The sequence below is a fragment of the Eucalyptus grandis genome, chromosome 2 (assembly GCF_016545825.1).
Source record: "Eucalyptus grandis isolate ANBG69807.140 chromosome 2, ASM1654582v1, whole genome shotgun sequence".
Lineage (NCBI taxonomy): Eukaryota > Viridiplantae > Streptophyta > Magnoliopsida > Myrtales > Myrtaceae > Eucalyptus > Eucalyptus grandis.
This window is the reverse complement of record NC_052613.1, coordinates 43,822,297-43,843,578: the sequence shown is the minus strand read 5'-3', so window position 1 is coordinate 43,843,578 and position 21,282 is coordinate 43,822,297. Positions and strand designations below refer to the sequence as shown.

Genomic DNA, 21,282 nt, shown 5'->3' with positions numbered 1-21,282 from the left:
GAGCTTCGAATTCCCACCCTTCCCATTCAGCCAGAGGATCTGAATCGTCGACCCGGCGAAGCTCGCGGGCAGCCCGCCTTCCAGGTTATTAAAGGACAACTTCAGCGTGAACATGCTGGGGAAATTCAGCACATTGATGAAATTGGCGATTTGCCCAATCACGTTCGCTTGGGTCGCGGTGAAATTATGAAGGAAGGCGCAATCTTTCAGGCTAGCGAGAATCCCCCAGGCAGCGAAGTCGTTATAGCTAAGGTCAACCGCTTGCAGAGCCGACAAATCAATGAAGAAGTCCGCAGGAATGGAGGTGAAATTGTTGTGGTGCAGATGTTAATTATTTTTGTGATCCCATATTTTGGACCCACATTTTCTCTTTAAAGTGGCGACTATTCGACATGAAGTTTTTCCACATTTCGTACCTCTTCGTGACAACCGCCCATTTGGTAACCGTCTTGATAGGAGATGGTGTATAAAAGGAATGTACATTCATTTCTGACGGGTGATCACAAGGTCTAACACAAAACCCTCACATTTAGAATACACCATCAGTACATGAGGGAATTTGGTTAGTAGAGTGTGCCCAGTATTTATTGTTTTTTAGGATATTTTTGATGAACGTTAATACAAACAATGGCTGGAGGTTTGTTAATAAACGATCCTGGCTTCCACATCATGAATTTTATGTCTTACAACAAAAGCAACACCTGTTCCAAGAAGGGGGCCAAGAAAGCATAGAATCACTCGCTCCTTCCCCCGAAAATCATCTAGGCAAAAAAAAAAAAAGGAAAAAGAAAAGAGACCCACGAACTCGGTACCTGCAATTGTGTGAACCCGGCGAAACTCGGGAGGGTGCCGGAGAGCTGGTTATTCATGACCTCGAACCACCTTAGGGCAGTGAGGCTGCTGACGTCCGGAGGGAGGGTCCCGGATGAATCCCGACGACCCAGTCGCCGGCACACGTGACCTGGGGCCACTTGCACGAGTCGACGTTAGACTAGTCGAGGGAGGAAGGGAGCGTCAGGTTCTTCTTGAGGGCTTGCATTGCATCGACGACGCTCTGCAAGGTCTAAGCAAAGGTAGCGAGGCACAGGAATAGCAGCAAGGGGAGGAGGAGGAGGGCCAGGAGGGGGAGGTCCTGATGGCGAAGACCCATCGTCGGGTGTCCTCGACGAAGGCAGCCTTGATGGGGCTCATGCGCAGTGTCTAACAGAGGGGAAAGGCGCTGCATTTCGTAGTTCAACCACGGGAAAATGCACGCAAAGCGAGATAGAGAGAGAGAGAGAAGGGTGTGGTACTATTGCTTTGATAGAGAGAGAATGAGAGAAGAAGCAGTGAGGCCCCCCTCGAGTGCGTGCGACGCACGTGCCATTTCGGTGCTAGGCACGTGCAATGCACGTGCGGGGTCGCTAGCGGGTGCATGGCACGCACTAGCTGACGTCATCGTGACGTCAGCCGCACACGCGCATGGCACGTGTCAGTTGACGTTATCGTGACGTTAGCCGCGCACGCACATGGCACATGTCGGGTCAGTCGATCCGACCCGACCCGTCCACCCAACCCATTGACCTCAACCCGTTGAACGTAGACTTTGACCATTGACCGTTGACTTTGACCATTGACCCCAAAAAAAATGAAGGAAGAAAATAATGTGTTTTTTTTTTCCAATTAAGTCTATGTGGATAATATGTAATCCTTTATTTGCTTTGCATTTGTTGTAAGAATAATGCCTCCCTGTAAGGTGCGCACACCTATTCGATTGATTATTGGATCAATTTTAGGGAATCCATTATTCCCAACATTTTGGAAATTAATAACAACAAAGTTGCCCCCACAACATGAAATCCCTGTCCACGCACTCGCCGAGTTACAAGTATTGTTCCCTTGCCAACCCTGAGCAAATTTAACAGGGTAACCCATTGGTCGTGCAATGGAGAGCAGTATATCGACCGTGGGATCACAAGGAATGCCCGGCTCAGGCGAGCAAAAGCTATTCGTACCAATCATATCACCGCCAGGGGCCGCCAGACGCGCCACCATGTGCGGTCGGAACGAATTAGGGTGCGCACGCGCCGATACAGCCCCCCTCGGGCGCATGCGACACACGTGCCGTTTCGTTGCTAGGCGGGTGCAACACACACACGAGGCCATGCACGCACCCGCTGACATCATCGTGACGTCAGCCACGCACGCACGTGGCAAGCACCGGCTAACATCATCGTGACTTCAGTCGTGCACACACATGGCACGTGTCGAGTCAGTCGATCCAACCCGACCCGTCCACCGACCCATTGACCTCGACCCATTGACCGTAGACTTTGACCGTTGACCAAAAAAAAAAGGAAGGAGGAAAAGAATGTGTTTCTTTTTTCCCAATTAAGTCTATGTGGATAATATGTAATCATTTATTTATTATGCATTTGTTGCAAGAATAATGCCTCCCCGTAAGGCGCGCACACCTATTCGATTGAGTATCGGATCGGTTTTAGGGAATCATTATTCCCAACATTTTGGAAATTAATAACAAGGATGTTGCCCCCAGAACATGAAATCCCTATCCATGCACTCGCTGAGTTACAAGTACTAGTCCCTTGCCAACCATGAGCAAATTTAACAGGGTAACCAATTGGTCAAGCAATGGAGAGCAGTATATCAACCGTGAGATCACAAGGAATGCCTGGCTAGGGCGAGCAAAAGCTATTCGTACCGATCATACCGCTGCCGGGGGCCGCCGGATGCGCCGCCACGTGCGGCCAAAACGAATTGGGGTAGCACGCGCTGATACGGCCCCCCTCGGGCGCGTGTGACACATGTGCCGTTTCTGTGCTAGGCACGTGTGACGCACGCGTGGGGTCACTAGCACGTGTCAGGTCAATCGGTCCGACCCGACCCGTTCGCCCGACCCATTGACCTCGATCCGTTGACCGTAGACTTTGACCGTTGAAGCTTGCAGGCAACCCACCTTCCAGGTTATTAAAGGACAACTTCAGCGTGAACATGCTGGGGAAATTCAGCGCAATAATGAAATCGGGGATTTGCCCAATCACGTTCGCTTGGGTCGCGGTGAAATTATGAAGGGAGGCACAATCTTTCAGGCTAGCGAGAATCCCCCAAGCAGCGAAGTCGTTATAGCTCAGGTCAATCACTTGCAAAGCCGACAAATCAGTGACGAAGTCCGCAGGAATGGAGGTGAAATTGTTGTGGTGCAGAAGCAACACCTGTTCCAAGAAGGGGGCCAAGAAAGCACAGAATCACTCACTCCTTCCCCCGAAAATCATCTAGGCAAAAAAAGAAAAGGAAAAAGAAAAGAGACCCACGGACTCGGTACCTGCAACTATGTCAACCCAACGAAACTCGGGAGGGTGCTGGAGAGCTAGTTATTCATGACCTTGAACCGCTTCAGGGCAGTGAGGCTGCTGACGTCCGGAGGGAGGGTCCCGGACACGCTGTGGCTACCTATCTGAATCCCGGTGACCCGGTCGCCGATGCACATGACCTGGGGCCACTTGCACGGGTCGGCGTTGGACTAGTCAATGGAGGAAAGGAGAGTCAGGCTCTTCTTAAGGGCTTGCATTGCGTCGACATTGCTCTACAGGGTCTAAGCAGAGGCAGCAAGGCACAGGAACAGTAGCAACAGCAATAGGGGGAGGAGGAGGAGGGCCAGGAGGGGGAGGTCCCGACGGTGAAGACCCATCGTCAGGTGTCCTCGACAGAGGCGGCCTTGCTGGGGCTCACGCGCGATGTCCGACGGAGGGGAAAGGCACTGCAATTCGCAGTTTGACCGCAGGAAACTGCACGCAGAGCGAGAGAGAGAGAGAGAGAGAGAGAGGGTGTGGTACTGTTGCTTTGATAGAGAGAGAAGGAGAGAAGAAGCAGCGAGGACCAAGAAAGACTTTCTATTATTAAAAACCCGTACAGGTTTCGTAGCGAATAAAATCATTTTCGGACAGCATCTCAAGTCGAACCTCGCTATAGCAAAAATAAATTTATTTTCGCCGTCCTAACCAAAAGAATAAAAGCCGCTAAAAATCATAAACTATATTTATCGTATAATATATACATCAAATTTTTGATGACATCAAAAATCTTAAATTTGACACATTTATTGTAAAATTATATAGCCTGACATGTTTATCCTAAACTTATCCTCAAACACAAAATAGTTTGGACTTTTTGTGTCGTAAGAAGAAGTTTAAGGTAAATATGGGTTTTTTGATGTTAGAAGAAAAAAGTTTGGGATTAATATTGCGTCATATGAATATAAGTTTGAGTTTTTAGGTGTCACAAAAAATAATTAATGGCATATGTGTCGCATTGGGCAAAATTTATGATTTTTTCATGGCTTTGCCCCTAATTGAAATTGGACATAAAACCAAAATTATTTTCTCATATTAATCTCCAATAAAAGGAACCTACATTATTTCTCGTGCCGATAACCCAATATTTATTTCCCCGCGTTGTCTCTTTTTTTTCCTCAAAAAGGATAGAAATCGACACGAATCAGTGATCAACACACGCACGAATAGGTTTAGTAGATTGAAAACTGTTCGATTAAGTTGGCCATAGACTGGTTCACAAGGATTGTAGGCTGAGTTACTTGGTCCATCACGGGGTTCTTAGGAATCAAATTCTGACTAGTGGCTATAGTATTGCACTTCAGCGATTCATGAAGTTGTACTCTATATTGCAAGCTTAAGCATATTAAGATCAACATTCAAGGGAGACTATAGTTTCCCTTGAAATAAGATGGAGACATGGAAGACTTGGGGAACGAGCGGAGGCCGAGCCTGGGGCCTATCATGCTTGCAGAATTTGGCCGGCCTTGGCTACTTTAATCGGGTCCCCAGAAAGATGGAATTTTCATAGGAAGGAGCCCCTCCTTGTGGAATTGGGGTTTGTGTTATTAGAGCATGTGGCTAAATATATATATATATATATATATATATATATGTGTGTGTGTGTGTGCGCGCGCCCATAAGTTGCTCTCGTGTTTAGCCTACCCAATGCCATAATTGAATTGATCGTACGTCATCGGCAACACGATAAAATTCCGCATTTGAATACGTAGAGTTATGGCAAGAAGAATATGTCAGATTATTCAATTCATAAATGTAAATAAATTACTCGACTTTAAAAGTGTAATTTAGTTTAGTTTTAGATTTTCAAGATCACGGCATGCCGTTTTAAAAGTTGATTAAATGGGAAAAGAGCATTTTATGTGCGGTGATTGATATTGATCTTTCTATTTTCTTATTTTGTGTTGACCCATGTCTTGTTTGTAACATCACATCTCTTGTTCATTTAATGGCTGTTGTAAGGAATATATTCAATTGTTTTGATACGACACGATACAAACTAAGACATTGAAGTAAGATGGGGACATGAAAGACTTGGGGAACGAGACCGGGGCAGCAGATGCACGCCCAACCGAACAATTAAGTCAATTTGGGTATTTCGTATGTTGTCCATTTTTTGTACCAAACCCCACCCCCCCCTTCCTTTTCTTTCCCTCTAGTCCCAACAAAAAAACGGTGCTTAAAAAAGATTTGAAACTTTCAACATCTCTCTCTCTCTCAAGGGGGAAGAAACCCACGAGGCTCGCTCCTTCGCGCAAGGGAGACTTTGCTCTGTCACCCGGTGACGGAGCACGGCTCGCTCCTTCGCGCACCCCGCGCGGCTTGCTCCTTCGCGCACTCCACCACTCGCACCTTCACCTGGCTCACCCGGTGACAGACTGCACTCCGCCGCTCGTCCCTTCGCCCGGTGAACCACGAACAAGGGAGACTTTTCTCCGTCGCCCGTGCAATTCGCTCCCCGTGCAGCTTGCTCCCTTGCGCACTCCGACGCTCGCTCGCAGTGACGCCACTCCGCACCCAAGGACCTCGCACAACCCCTGTTGCTGCCGTCAGAACCCTCAGGGGGCGATCGGGCTTGGTTCTGCTTCCTGGTCTTCGGCTGATTCCGGCTGTCTTGGCTAGTGGTTGGGCCTGGTTTTTGGAGAGTAAGGGCGCCTTCTACCCTCTGTCGAAACCCCCAAGAGTTAGCTTTGCCTTGTTCCTTCTTTGGGCCACGATGGAGGAGATTGTATAGGGTCTTGGCAATATGCTTCACTGCTGCTTCTGGGAGGCTTTTATTGGTAGTTGGGGTTGCTTTTTTTGGAAGAAAGGTCTTCCGCTTGCCCTTCTTCAAAGCCCATAAGGTGCTAACTAGTACGTTGTACTTATGGGCCTCTTGCTTGTATTCGACTAAGGTTTTACTCTCGTCGCTTTGGTCTGTTGCGGTTTTCTTTGCTGCGATGTCTTCTTCGTTGGCTGTGGCCCATAATGGTGGGGAAGGCTCTAGTGCCCGAAGCTTTTCCCCTCCCACTCCGGGCCGTTTGACCCAAGGGGATTCCTCCAAGGTAGCTGTGGAACGCTTTGGCCCGACTTTCACTAGTCATAAGAACCAGGGGCCTCAACCTTCCCGTGGCCCAACAGGATTGCGCGGTAGGAGTCAAGCCAAGTCCACCTCGAAGAATCCTCAATAAAGAAACAACTCTAAGAACCCCAATGCTCGATCTTGGGTTGATGTGGCAAAGGTTCCTGCTAAGGGGTACAGTTTGGAGTATTCTCCACCGACTTATGTGAACGATGTGCCCATTGTTGAGCTGTCTGATGATGATCTTGAAGTGGTTGACCCCAAATTGAAGGAGTGCCTGGTGGGTTACTTCATTGGGAGAAGACTTTCGTTCAAAGCCACTGAGTCAGCCCTAAAAAATGCTTGGGGCTTGAATTTGGCCAAGGTGATGTCAAACGGCCAGGGTTTTTTCTTCTTTCATATTCCCGATGCTAAGTTCTGTAGAAAGATCCTGGAAAGAGGACCTATAACGGTGGCCAGAGTGCCGCTGGTGTTGCAACAATGGACACTAACTTTGGAACTGAAGAAGGATAGTCACCTAACAGTACCGATATGGATTAGATTGAGGAACTTGCCCCTTGCGTTCTGGTCTTCTCAAGTGATCGGGAAAGTCGCTAGTGCGGTGGGGAAATCGCTCTACATGGATCGTCACATCGAGCAGATGAAGCTGCTGGCTTTCGCCAGGGTTTGTGTAGAAATTACAGCGAATCAACCGACTTGTGAGTCTATGGAAGTGGTTCATAGAGGTCGAACTTGTTCGGTGAGCATAGAGTACGAGTAGAGGCCTCCTGTTTGTTCCAGATGTGGCATTTTTGGCCACAATTGTACACCTGCTTCTACTGGACCTTCTACTTCGAAAATCCCGTATGTTCTTAACGCTCGAGGTGATTCAAAGGTTCCTACCCCAATGAGTGAAGTGGACCAGAGTCGGGTAGCTGATAAGATGGATCACCCTCCTGAGGGAGCTATTAGCCCTGGTAATGCCCAGCTCCCCCTTTAGTTACGGCTGCCCCTCCAGTAGCTAGTGCATCGGTTGTTGGTGTCAAAAGTAGCAGGACAGAGGATGTTGTTGTTGCCCCAGTAGCCGTTGGTGATATTCCTTCCTCGAGGGCTGACCTAGGATGGAAACAAGTTAAGGGCAAGAAGAAAAAGGGCCTGGTAGTAAGGATGTAGCGTTTTTCAGGCTGGCACATCCTGACGGTGATCAGTCCTTGAATCTTAAGGACCTTATTCCTAAAGTTGTTCTCAGTAACCCTACTCAGAAGATTCAAGCTTTGTGTACGACTGGCTCTAAGCCAGGAGAAGGCCACTTGTCCTCTAGAGGGACGATGGTTATTCCAGATTCCAGTTCAATAGAGGACATTGAGGACCCTAATTTCTATTCGGATGATGATGATATGTTGTCTACATGCCCTCCTTCTCCGAGAGGCCATTCTATTATCGAGGACTCTGAAACCCTACAGGAGAGGATATAGAAATTGCTCCCTGATCCCACCAATTCGGTTCCTACACTGCCTTATGGTCGGCGTAGGGCCTCGAAAAAGAGGTAATCATGCTTTCCTTGTGTTATGTATATAGGTATTTGGAACATTATGGGCATAGTAAACCCCATAAGGCGTGCTGAAGTTAGAAGTTTTGTTTTTTCAAATACCTGTGTTTTGTTGGTCTCCTCGAGACTAAAGTTCTTGAATCTCTTTTTGATCCTATTTCCTCATGTTTTTTGACGGGGTGGAACTAGATTGCAAATTATGAGTTTGCCCTTCACGGGAGAATCTGGGTTGAATGGAATTCGGATTTGGTTCACTTTGAAGTCTCAGCTATTAATGCTCAGGCTATCCATGGGCACTTGAAGTTTATTCTGACAGGGTTGACTTGTTGTTTTTCGGTTATTTATGGTGAACATTCGTTTGTTCGTCATCGTTCCTTGTGGGAAGACCTTGCTCGGATGAGCCGTCTTGTGCAGGATTCGGCTTGGATGGTTGCTGGTGACTTTAATGCCTCCGTCGGATCGTGTGGGTAGTGGGAGTTCCACGGCTTGGATACCTTGCTTTGATGAATTCAGCCATTGCCTAGCTCGGGCTGAGTTGGAGGATTTAAGGTATATCGGTCTTCGATATACTTGGTCCACTTCTTTTGGTGATAGTAGAAAGATGAGAAAGATTGATCGAGTTCTGATTAATCCCAAGTGGAATGATCAATTCTCCTTCTCCGAAGCTTCCTTTTTGAACCCGAGAATCTCTAACCACTCCCCCATGGTTGTCAAAGTTCTCAACCCGGTTTCAAGAAGGAAGCCGTTCAAGTTTTTTGAATTCTGGATGAAGCATCTTGAGTTTTCTTCTATTGTGAAAAAGGTTTGGGAGAGTCCAGTAGATGGGGTTCCTATGTTCAAATTAGTTTGCAAGTTAAAGGCTCTCAAAGGTCATCTCAAGCGGCTCAATAAAGAGGCCTTTTCTAACATTTCGGTGAGGACTGAAGAGGCAAGGAATGCTTTACGTATTACCCAGCTTGGTCTTCAGGAGGATCCAAGAATAAGCTTGCTGATCTAGAGAAGGCCCAGCGTCGTGTCCTTGTTGACTTGCGTACCCATGAAGAATCCTTTTTCAGACAGAAATCCAGAGTGAGATGGCTCAAGGAAGGTGACCTTAATACAAAATTCTTTCATTAGTCAGTCAATAGAAGACAGCTTAGGAATCGGATCCTCTCGGTTAAAGATCCTTCAGGCTCCTTAGTCGCGGATCCAAACTTGGTACCTTCGGTATTTGTCTCCTTCTTCTCTAACCTCCTATCCCCGCAAGCTACTATGAAGCCTTCATTGCGGGAGTTAAAGGAGTTCATCAAGAGGCCGCTCACGGTTGACCAGGTTCGTACTCTCTCTATGCCGGTTTTGGATTTTAAGATCCGTGATACTCTTTTTTCTTTGGCCCGTGGCAAAGCTCCTAGACCGGATGGGTTTACAGTGGAATTCTATAAAAGCAATTGGGAGCTAGTAGGGTCGTTGGTCTTAGATGCTGTGAAAGATTTCTTCTCCATGGGTTGGTTGTTAAGGGAGGTCAACAACACGATTTTAGCTTTGGTGACTAAAGTTCCTAATGCTTGTGTTGTTTCTGATTTTAGGCCCACAGCTTGTTGTAACACTATTTATAAAATAATTACCAAGATTTTGGCCAATCGAATAGCGGCTGTGATGGATGATCTGATAAGCTCCTCCCAGAATGCCTTTGTCAAGGGTAGGAGAATTAGGGACAATATTCTTTTAGCCCAGGAGTTGTTTGCAGATTTCCACCGTGATCCTTTCCTACCAAAGTGCGCTATTAAGGTGAACTTCCAAAAGGCTTATGATACAGTTGATTGGGATTTTATTGAGCTCACCCTGTCAGCTTTTGGTTTTCCTGATTGGATGATCAAACTTATTATGGTTTGCGTTCGCACACCGAAATATTCCATCTCCGTAAATGGTAAGCTACATGGCTTTTTCTCCAAGCGGACGGGGGCTTCAGCAAGGAGATCCTATGTCCCCTTATCTCTTTACCCTTGTCATGGAAGTTTTCTCTGGGATTTTGAGTTCATGTACAGCTCAAGAGGGTTTTAAGTATTATTGGAGGTGTAAAGCCGTTAATCTTTCTCACCTTTTCTTTGCCGATGATGTTTTTCTATTTTGTCAAGCTGATTTGAAATCGGTGACTCTCCTCAATAAAGGTCTTGATATCTTCTCCTTTTGGAAGGGATTACTTCCTAATGAGAACAAAAGTGAGGTTTTTCTTGAAGGGGGACCTCCTCTCATGCGGAGAAATATTATTATGACTTTTGGTTTTCAGGAAGGGAAACGTCCAGTGCAGTATCTAGGAGTGCCCATCATTTCCTCTAGGCTTGGGAAAACGGATTGCATTGCTCTCGTTTGTTGGAGAAAACTCCATTGAGTGTTTTGAAGTTGACAAAACGTTTCCATTAGTCTAGTCTGAAGACTTGCAAACTCTTCCATCAAAGTCTGAAGACCTCCGGACTACTAGACTCAAGACTCAAAGTCTATCCTCATTGACAGTTTCTAGACCGTCGAAGAAGGCTTATCTGAAATGAAGTATTTCGTTAAGGATTTGATTATGTCGACTAAAGAAGATCTCTTGGCTGGATATAGCATGTCGAAATCCATTATTCAAATCAAGATTGATTTAGGGATTTTGGATCCGTTGATTGGCGAAGTATACTTGGAAGGTTCTACTTATGGAAACCTAGATCCTGATTGTATGGGCGAGCAGGATTGATGGGCTATCGTCATGTTTCTTAAATAGCTCGGAAATCTTCCTAATTGATTCTGTCCAACGGGTAGATTGAAATAATTCCTTTGGTAAGTGCCAACGGGTGTGATGGCATGAAGGAGTATATAAGGAAGACGTTCTAGTTGTTCGAGTGTGTGCGCGATAGAAGAATTCCAAAGTCTGAAGCTCCTTGTTCTTAGTCAATTAAACTGGTAAGTGAAATCTTGTACGCAAAAGAGAGTTTATATCTTTGAGAGACCTTGAGGAAGTGTAGCAGAGTCTCTACATTGTGGAATCAAGGAAGAGCTTTACTGTAACAACTCTTTTGTTTCATAGTGAAATCTAGCCGATGGGCTGTCAGTGCAGAAGAATGGACGTAGGCTTGGATTAAGCCAAACCATTATAAACTCTGTGTTCATATTCTCTTCCTTACGCTCTTTTACTTTGATCGTAACTCATTTTGTTTACAAGAGACGAATTTCCTTTTCATAATCTATTATTGATTAGTGTTGCACACTTATCTTGTAAAATTGTTTTTACACCTATTCACCCCCCCTCTAGGTGCTCGTACTAGCTTTAACAATTGGTATAAGAGTCTGTGTACTCACTTAAGTTGAAGTGTTTTACTTCAGAGTTAAAGATCCATTGCTAATATGTTGGCTCCAGGACTGGTTGAAGGGCAAAGCAATACTAGACCGCCTTATTTTGATGGAAAGGAATACAACATATGGAAAAACAAGATGAAGGCATTCCTAAGATCAAAGGATCCTCTAGAATGGGATGTAGTAGACAAAGGCATCATTCATAAAGCTGCACCTGTCTCAGAAAGAGGAAAAGAAGCTGTTGAGTCTAGTGAAATGAGTCAAGAAGAGATAACCAAGAGACAAGCTCTTGATGCAAAAGCAATTTATTCTTTATATTGTGCATTATCTCCTACTGAATATAACATAATATCTTCTTGTGATACAGCTAAAGAAGTCTGGGATAAATTACACATCACCTATAAAGGAACTGATCGAGTTAAAGAAACCAGAATCAACATTCTACTTGGTCAATACGAAGCATTCAAAATGAAATCAGGAGAATCTATCACTGACATGTTTAGTCGTTTTACAGAAATCGTGAATGGTCTTGAATATCAAAGTCAACCAATTTCTGAACCCATGAAGGCAAACAAGCTACTGCATGAACTGTCCAATGATTGGAATCACATAAAGACCTCAATAAGAGAGACACAAAGAATCATACCACTATCTGTTGACGAATTGGTTGGGACTCTTCAATTTTATGAAGTGGAGCAAACCAACGAAGATGAAGGTCTTAAAGGTAAGAAATCCATTGCATTAAAATCTAATGATGATTCTGATGTCACAGATTCTGAAGACGATATGGATGATGAAGAGCTTGCTCTCATGATAAGAAGATTTAGAAAACTAAACAGAAAGGGGAGAAGATTCAATCCAAAGAAACAAAGTTTTCAAAAGGAACAGACTAAGTCTGTTGAGGATGATGAATCCAATAAAGATGTAGTCTGTTTTGAATGTAAGAAAAAGGGACACATCAGACCCAACTATCCCCTTTTGAGGAAAAAGAAAGAAAAAGCTGAGAAATATCAAAATGCACTCAAAGCAGAAACTTGGAGTGATACAGAATGTGAAGAAAGTGATAATGATTATGCCAATATTTGTCTCATGGCACAATCAGACTCGATTCAGACTCCGAGACAGACTCGATTCGGACAGTGAAATCGAGGTAAGTAATTTGAAAATCCCTACTAAAGTCTCTAGATACATTGATGAATTGTGTCTTAGTCTCAAAACTTCTCTTAAAAAGATTTCTGAACTTAAAAGGGAAAATGCTGCACTGAAACAACAGAAAAATGTTTGGAAAGAAAAGGTCAAAAGTTTTAGACAAAAGCATTACTACTTTGAAAGAAAATGCAGACAATCTTTCAAAAGAAAATGCATTCTTGAAAAATGATATCTCAAGTATTTATAAAAGATTTTCTATAGGATCTGAGAAACTTGAAAAAATTCTTTCAACACAAAGACCTTATTTCAACAAATCAAGTGAATGACTGCTGAAACCATTCCTCTAATTGATTTTCCTAAAGTAAAGGAAAGAATTAAGCAAAGACCTACAAGAGATGCTTACAAAAATCATTTCCAAAAAGTTTTTGTAAAACCAGTAGGTCGTAGTGCTCTTAAATGTTCTGAGTGCAATAGCTCAAATCATTTTGACAAAGAATGTCCTATGGTTTGGAAACCTGTTAAGAAGGTATGGGCAAAGACCGTATATTACACTAACGCCAATGGACCCAAGAAAATATGGGTACCAAAGAAAGCTTGAGTCTCTTTTCTAAATGCAGGTCACTATCAAGAAAAAAGGTTAAATGGTACCTGATAGTGGACGCTCAAGGCATATGACAGGAGATTCGAATTGCTTCATAAAGCTTGTCCAAGTTAATGGTGGAAAAGTTTCTTTTGGAGGAAACAGCAAAGGAAGAATTTTGGGATACGAAACTGTAAAGATTGGAAGTTTCATGATCAGTAATGTTTCCTTAGTGGAATGACTCAACTACAATTTGCTAAGTATCGACACCGTGCGACACCGGTTTCAAAATCAACTTTCAAGAAGGAATATGTTCAGGAACCAGTAAAGATTCCTCTCAGTCTTTCACGGGTCGAAGACATGGGAATATCTACCTCTTGGATATCAAACCAGATAAAACCCATTGTCTAATCTCAATTCAAGAAGAAGCAAACTTATGGCACAGAAAACTTGGGCACATCAACATGAAACAATAGCCAAAATCTCAGCAAAGAAGCTTGTTCATGGACTACCCAATCTGTCATACCAAAAGTCTTATCTATGCACACCATGCGTGTTGGGAAAACAGGTAAGAAACATATTCAAACCAATAAATCAAGTTTCCACTAATCGTGTACCGTAACTCTTGCATATGGATCTCTTTGGACCAACCAGAACTCAGAGCATTAGAGGTAAGAAATACTGTCTAGTGATTGTGGATGATTATTCATAATTCACTTGGGTATATTTCCTAGCAAGTAAGTCTAAAACATTTTCTTATTTTATAAAGTTTGCTAAAAATGTCCAAAATGAGAAAGGGTATGTTATTTCAAGTATACGGACAGACCATGGAGGTGAATTTGAAAATCAAAACTTTACAAAATTCTGTGATGAATCTGGTTTTCAGCATGTGTTCTCTTCACCATATACTCCAAAGCAAAATGGAGTCGTGGAAAGAAAGAATAAGTCGCTTCAAGAAATGGCTAGAACTCTTTTAATTGAAAGTAACATCTCTTCTCGTTTTTAGGCTGAAGGAGTTTCTACAGCATGTTATATTATTAATAGAGTCTTTCTAAGGCCTATTCTGGAGAAAACTCCTTATGAGTTATTCAAAGGAAATAAGCCCATTGTTTCATATTTTCATGTGCTTGAATGTAAATGTTTTATATTGAAAAATGCAAATGATCAAGTTGGTAAGTTTGAAGAAAAATCAGATGAAGGTATTTTCCTTGGATATTCTATCACAAGCAAAGCTTATAGAGTTTACAACAAGAAGACTCAATCTATGGAAGAATCGATGAATGTCAAATTTCAAGACTTTATGCAAAATCAATCGATTCACACTCATCTTGAAGAATCTAAACCTGCTCCAGACTCTACAAAGTCTAAATCTCCAGAAGCAACTCAACCTTCAAAAGATGAGCAACAAATGATCAACAAAGATTCAAATGAAGAAAAAGATCAACAATCTGACAAATCAACCAGCAACTGGAAGCATAAGTCCAGTCATCCCAAAGATCTCATTATTGGTGATATTAATGAAGGAATTCGCACAAGATCCAAAAGGCGCGAAGAGTCTAGTGCTGTGGCTCTTATTTCTGAAATATAACCCAAGAGCATAGAAGAAGCTTTAACTGATGAAAGCTGGATTGAAGCTATGCAAGAAGAACTCAGGCAATTCAGCATCAATGATGTCTGGGAATTGACTCCTAAACCGAAAGGTAAATCCATCATTGGAGCTAAATGGGTTTTCAGGAACAAGATGAACGAGAAAGGAAAAGTTGCAAGAAACAAAGCAAGACTTGTGGCCAAGGGATACGCAAGAAGAAGGGATAGACTATGATGAGACTTACGCACCAGTAGCAAGGTTAGAAGCAATTAGATTATTACTTGCTTTTGCTTGTCATAAGAATTTCAGATTATTCCAAATGGACGTCAAAAGTGTTTTCCTAAATGGATTTATCCAAGAGGAAGTCTATGTGGAACAACCACCCGGTTTTGAAGACCCAAGGAAACCAGACTCTGTATTCAGACTAAAAAAGGCCTTATATGGTTTAAAGCAAGTACCTCGAACTTGGTACGATAGACTAAGTAAGTTTTTAATTCAAAATGGTTTTGTCAAAGGTAAAGTAGATACTACATTGTTTATCAAAAGAGAAAGCAAAAGTTTTCTACTTGTTCAAATTTATGTTGATGATATTATTTTTGGATCTTCTAATGAAAGTCTGTGCAAGAAATTCTCTAAGACTATGCAGGATGAGTTTGAAATGAGCATGATGGGTGAACTAACCTTCTTTCTCAGGCTTCAAGTGAAACAACTAAAGGAGGGAATCTTTATTCATCAAGAAAAGTATGCTAAAGAACTTGTCAAAAAGTTTGGTCTGGAAAATTGCAAAAAGACTGATATACCAATGTCAAGTTCATTGAAGATAGACAAAGATGAAGGAGGAAAGAAAGTTGACCAGAAGCTATACAGGAGTATCATTGGTTCGCTTCTTTATCTAACTGCTTCTAGACCTGACATTTTGTTTAGTGTTTATATTTGTACCAGATTTCAATCAAACCCTAAAAAATCTCATTTAAGTGCTGCAAAGTGTGTTATCAAATACATTGCCTCAACTTCAAATGTGGGTCTCTAGTATCCTAAAGAATGAGACTTTACTCTTCTTGGATACTCAGACGCAGACCTAGCCAAATGCAGAGTTGATAAAAAGAGCACCTCGGGCACCTGTCAACAACTTGGAAGCAGGTTAGTATCTTGATTTTCAAGGAAGCAAAGTACAGTAGCTCTTTCTACGGCAGAAGCAGAGTATGTAGCTCTTGGAAGCTATTGTTCACAAATTATGTGGATAAAACAACAGCTAAGAGACTTTAGAATTGAAGATTCATGCACTGAAATCAAATGTGACAACACCAGCACAATCAATCTCACCAAGAATCTGATTCTTCACTCAAAAGCAAAACATATAGAGATTCGACATCATTTCATTAGAGATCATGTTCAAAATGGAGAAGTTTCGATTCAGTTTATTGATTCAAAGAATCAACTGGCGGATATATTTACAAAGCCTTTTGAGAAAAATCAATTTGAAGTTATTCGTTCCAAACTCAATATCTTAAAGTCTGAAGAAGTTCAAACTTAGGACTGAAAGTCTAAAGGCACTAAGACTTAGACAATCAAGATCTACGACTGTAAGTTATTTATATTTTAGAAACTTATCTCTCGGATCAAATCTTGAAAAGGTACGATCATCTATCCGAAATTGATTAGTGTTATTTCCCAATTTTCGTGATTAGTGCAATCCTTCCTTTTCGAAAAAGAAGTTATTTGTGAAATGACAGTTATCTAATTTTTGAAAATGCAGTTTTTTTAAAAGGCAATTTTATATTTCCTTTTTTTTACGTCGTTCCACATGCCTCGCTTCGACTGCCTTACATACTGTTGGTTCTTCTTCGTTTTACTCACAAAAACCCTAAAAGAGCACATATCTTCCACTTCTGTCTTCTTCTCTTGTTTAATCCTCAAAAAGTTTTCATCTTTCTTGGGAAACAAGCTTGGAATCTCTCAAAGACTGTGAAAGATGTCATCTCAAAGAAAGTCTTCGAGGATCGCGAACAGGGGACCACAGCAAATGCGTGAGGGGCATACGCACTTTGATCTCACCGAGGAAGAAGAATCTCCTAGACAGCAGCAAAGCCCACAACATTCTCATCAGTGTCCATCTCCTCCATCTAAACCTCGGGATGTTGCACATCAAGAAGAGGAAGAAATCATCGAAGATGCAGAACCCGTAAGTACTCATAAGCCCACTTTTACCTACAAGCTTTACCGTGCTTTGAAGAGGAGTGGTACTCCATTGAACTTTACATTGATGAATTTCTTAAAGACAAAGGGTATAGAAATGAAACTTTCTTTTTACACACAATGGAATAATTGGGAATTGCCCCTGCGGGGTCGGCGGAAGAAGCACTAGCAAATATCCCAAGCGATCCACGTGTTGGAGAGCTGAGTCAACCTGATGGGAATGATGATGATACAGTGTACAGTCAATTTAAACCTAGAATGGGTGTTGCGGCAAAAATCCAAAGCAAAAGGACAGACCTGTTTCGCTCAGAGGAACACAAGCAACTATACTCTAAGTTGCTAAAGTGTGGGGTGATAAACCCTAGAAGTGTGGACTTTGATTTTCTTGACTCTGTGAATTCAAGAAAAGTTTTGTTTTGAAACGACAGAAGCTCATGCTGAACTTACTGCTTATTTCTATTTGAATCTCAGTTTCTTGGATGCAAATAGATTCTCTTTCAGTGTTCGAGATCAGGACTATGTGGTTGACATGAATATATTGGCTGATGTGATTGGGGTTGAAAGAGTGAGATATCAACCTATCAGTGTGTCTATTGGTCGTGCGACGATCGAGCTTGTTAAGGATAGAACAATGGAAGGGAAGATTTCCTATTTGAGGATGAATGCGTCCAACATTTTGCTTCACAAGATAGTGATTAACTACCTCAAACCAAAATCTACTTCAAAGACCGACGTTTCAAACTCGGAGGCAAAGCTGATGTATGCCATCAATGCTGGCAAAAAGTTCTCTCTTCCACACATTATTCTGTTCCACATGTACAGAACAATGGTGAAGGGGAAGGGTCAACTTCCATACTCAGCACTTGTGACTAAGTTATTCAAACATTTGAACGTTCAGCCTCCCCGGATTCTTTGTGTTCGACCATGCAATCAAATGGTGGTGGGATTGAGAATAGTCTCTAAAATGCGTCTGAAGGAACTCAACAAGGCTTTGGAGCAGCTCAAAGAGAAAACCCTGTCAAAACTCATCTAGTCTCTTCGGCGGCAAAGCAAAAAGGGAAGGCCCCCATGGTTGCTCCATCCAAGAAAAGAAGAGCTCTCATCATTGAGGATGAAGAGGATGAGGATGATATCACCATTTCTGCGATGGCATTGAAGAACTTGAGTTGTTATGTTCCAGAGACAACGGAGAGACAGGAAAAAGACAAGGATGAGACAGAACAGAGGACTGGAGAGAGAGAAGATTTGGAGAGAGAAGCAGAGGAGGAAAGAATTGAGGAAGAAGAAGAGGAAGCAGAGCATGGGGAATACTTTTCTCCACCTGAAGGCATGGAAACAGGGGAAGATCCTGAGAAAAGGGGTACGTCCTCATTTCCTGCCACCAGTGAAGGAGTAAGTCGTTCTCCAGCAGATCTAGAGGACATCTATGCCACTCAATTTGTTGAGGAGGGACATGAGATTTCATCGCTCAATCTGCGTGATCGTGCTGAATTGTCATCATCTGCCAATACTCCGTCTGATCGTGCAGAAGCAAGTACTTAGACGGACAATTCGGCAGACTTTCGCAGAATACTTGATGTTCTTTTGGAGATGCGAGGCCAAATTTATGCTCTAGGATGCGAAGTACAGAACTTGCAAAATGCAGGTCAAACCTCTTTAGTTTCTTTGCATGATCATATCAATGCCCTTGCTCTTTAAGTTCAAGCAAATGCGAAGGGTGAAGATGTGGCACAACTGAAGGAGGATTTAAAAAAGCTGGAAGGGATTGTCTAGTCAATGGGAGATTTCTAGCTTGTTCGTGTTCCCAAACAATCTTAAAGCCATTCTCTTTTCATCTCTACCTTTTTAATGATGACAAAAAGGGGGAGAGATGTGCATATTTGATTTTGAACTTTGAACTCTTGACTTTTTGAACTTTTGTGTCGATTATGTTTGATTGACTTGACTTTTGTATTTGGCTGTTTGAATTTGGACTGGATTTGGATTTGATTGTTTAAACGTTTGTTTATCTTAAGCACTATTGATATCTCATGGCTTTGCTCATTTACAGAACTAACATATTTTTTGTGGATGCAGATTATAAATGTTATCTTTATTAAGCCATTAATCTTTTGTGAGATATCCTTGTTTGCTTGAGTAATGTTTTGCAGGTCAAAGTTATCTAAATCTGCAGAAAAGTTTTGTCACCATCAAAAAGGGGGAGATTGTTGGAGAAAACTCCCTTGAGTGTTTTGAAGTTGACAAAACGTTTCCATCAGTCTAGTCTGAAGACTTGCAGACTCTTCCATCAAAGTCTGAAGACCTTTGAACTGCCAGACTCAAGACTCAAAGTCTATACTCATTGACAGTTTCTAGACCGTCGAAGAAGGCTTATCCGAAATGAAGTATTTCGTTAAGGATTTGATTCTGTCGACTAAAGAAGATCTCTTGGCTGGATATAGCATGTCGAAATCCATTATGCAAATCAAGATTGATTCAGGGATTTTGGATCCGTTGATTGGCGAAGTATACTTGGAAGGTTCTACTTATGGAAACCTAGATCCTGATTGTATGGGCGAGCAGGATTGATGGGCTATCGTCATGTTCCTTAAATAGCTCGGAAATCTTCCTAATTGATTCTGTCCAACGGGTAGATTGAAATAATTCCTTTGGTAAGTGCCAACGGGTGTGATGGCATGAAGGAGTATATAAGGAAGACGTTCCGATTGTTCGAGTGTGTGCGCGATAGAAGAATTCCAAAGTCTGAAGCTCCTTGTTCTTAGTCAATTAAACTGGTAAGTGAAATCTTGTACGCAAAAAAGAGTTTATATCTTTGAGAGACCTTGAGGAAGTGTAGCACAGTCTCTACACTGTGGAATCAAGGAAGAGCTTTACTATAACAACTCTTTTGTTTCATAGTGAAATCCAGCCGGTGGGCTGTCAGTGCGGAAGAGTGGACGTAGGCTTGGATTAAGCCGAACCACTATAAACTCTGTGTTCATATTCTCTTCCCTACGCTCTTTTACTTTGATCGTAACTCGTTTTGTTTACAAGAGAAGAATTTCCTTTTCATAATCTATTATTGATTAGTGTTGCACACTTATCTTGTAAAATTGTTTTTACACCTATTCACCCCCCCTCTAGGTGCTCGTACTAGCTTTAACATCATTGACCGGATCACAACTCGGGTTCAGTCTTAGACCCACCGGTTTCTCTCCTTTGTGGGAAGACTTCAGTTGATCAGGTCACTGCTTCATTCTATTCAAGCCTTCTGGGCCAGTGTTTTTAACCTCCCCTATTCAGTGATAGACCATATTGAGCATATTTTGAGGCAATTTCTCTGGAAGGGCTCTTCCTTTAGCCATGGAGGCGCCAAAGTTGCTTGGGAGGATGTTTGTGTTCCTAAGGATGAGGGTGGTCTCGGGTTACGAAGGTTTTGTGAATGCAACAAAGCGGTCATTCTTAAATATATTTGTTTACAGATAAAGAGTCCATTTGGTGCCGTTGGATCCACTCTAACTTCTTAAAGAGGGATAATTTCTGGGTCTCTACAACTCCTACCGTGTGCTCTTAGGCGTGGAAGAATATTCTAAAATTGAGAAGGGATTTTAGGCTATCCTTCTATTGGAAAGTGGGAGATGGTCGGTCGGTCTCATTTTGGCATGACAATTGGCATCAGGAAGGCCCGCTGAGCCTTTTCCTTCTAGAGTATATTATTGCTAATTCGGGTCTTTCTCAACAAGTGACGGTTGCTGAATTTCTTTCACCAGCGGGTCAGCATTTCAGGTCTCTTCTGGAGTGTTGGGACATTTCTCTTCCGACCCTTACTCGAGCCCCTAACAGGTTCTCTTGGAGGGGATCGTCTTCCGGGATCTTCTCGGTGACTTCAGCTAGGGAGGTTCTAAGAACCAAGAAAGACCGTGTTGCCTGGGCCCACTATATTTGGAACATGTCAATGGCACCTAGATTTCAATTTAACATTTGGTTAATTACCAAGAATTGCCTACCTACTCAAGTTCTTCTCTTCTCTTATGGCAAAATCAGCTATGAATTATGTGCCTTTTGTAATGCCACTCCGGACTCGATTGATCATCTCTTTTTCGAATGCCATGTCCCTGCGACTCTTGCTTACTTCTGGGCTGTGCGGTGTAATCTTCCTTGGTGTAATAGGCCTTGGGCAGAGACCATCCGTTGGGCCCTGAGATTCCTCTCTAATAAGGATTTTTTCCACTCCATTGCCCGGTTTTCTTTTGGAGCCTTATGCCACTTAATCTAGAAAAAAAGGAACAGCATCATCTTTCATGGCGAAGCACTGTAGGTCTTTGCTTTGAAGGAGCACCTTATCAAAGTCGTTAAGGATAAAGTTCTTACCTTCAGCAATGTTCCGAACAACCATAAGAACAGGCGGCTTCAGCGTGGTTGGGGTTTTGGCCCTTCTGTTTTAGACAAAATCAACACTCATCTTACCTAGTTAGGTGGTTTGCTGTGTTGTTTTTCTGCCTTGTGGCGTTTTGCCTAGGCTTGTATTGTTGTTTGTTTAGCTGT

General features: G+C 42.7%; 1 pseudogene; it reads right to left on the bottom strand.

The window, feature by feature from the left end:
• LOC104435439 overlaps window positions 1–21,282 on the bottom strand; it is a 40,891-nt pseudogene that overhangs the window by 7,295 nt on the left and 12,314 nt on the right.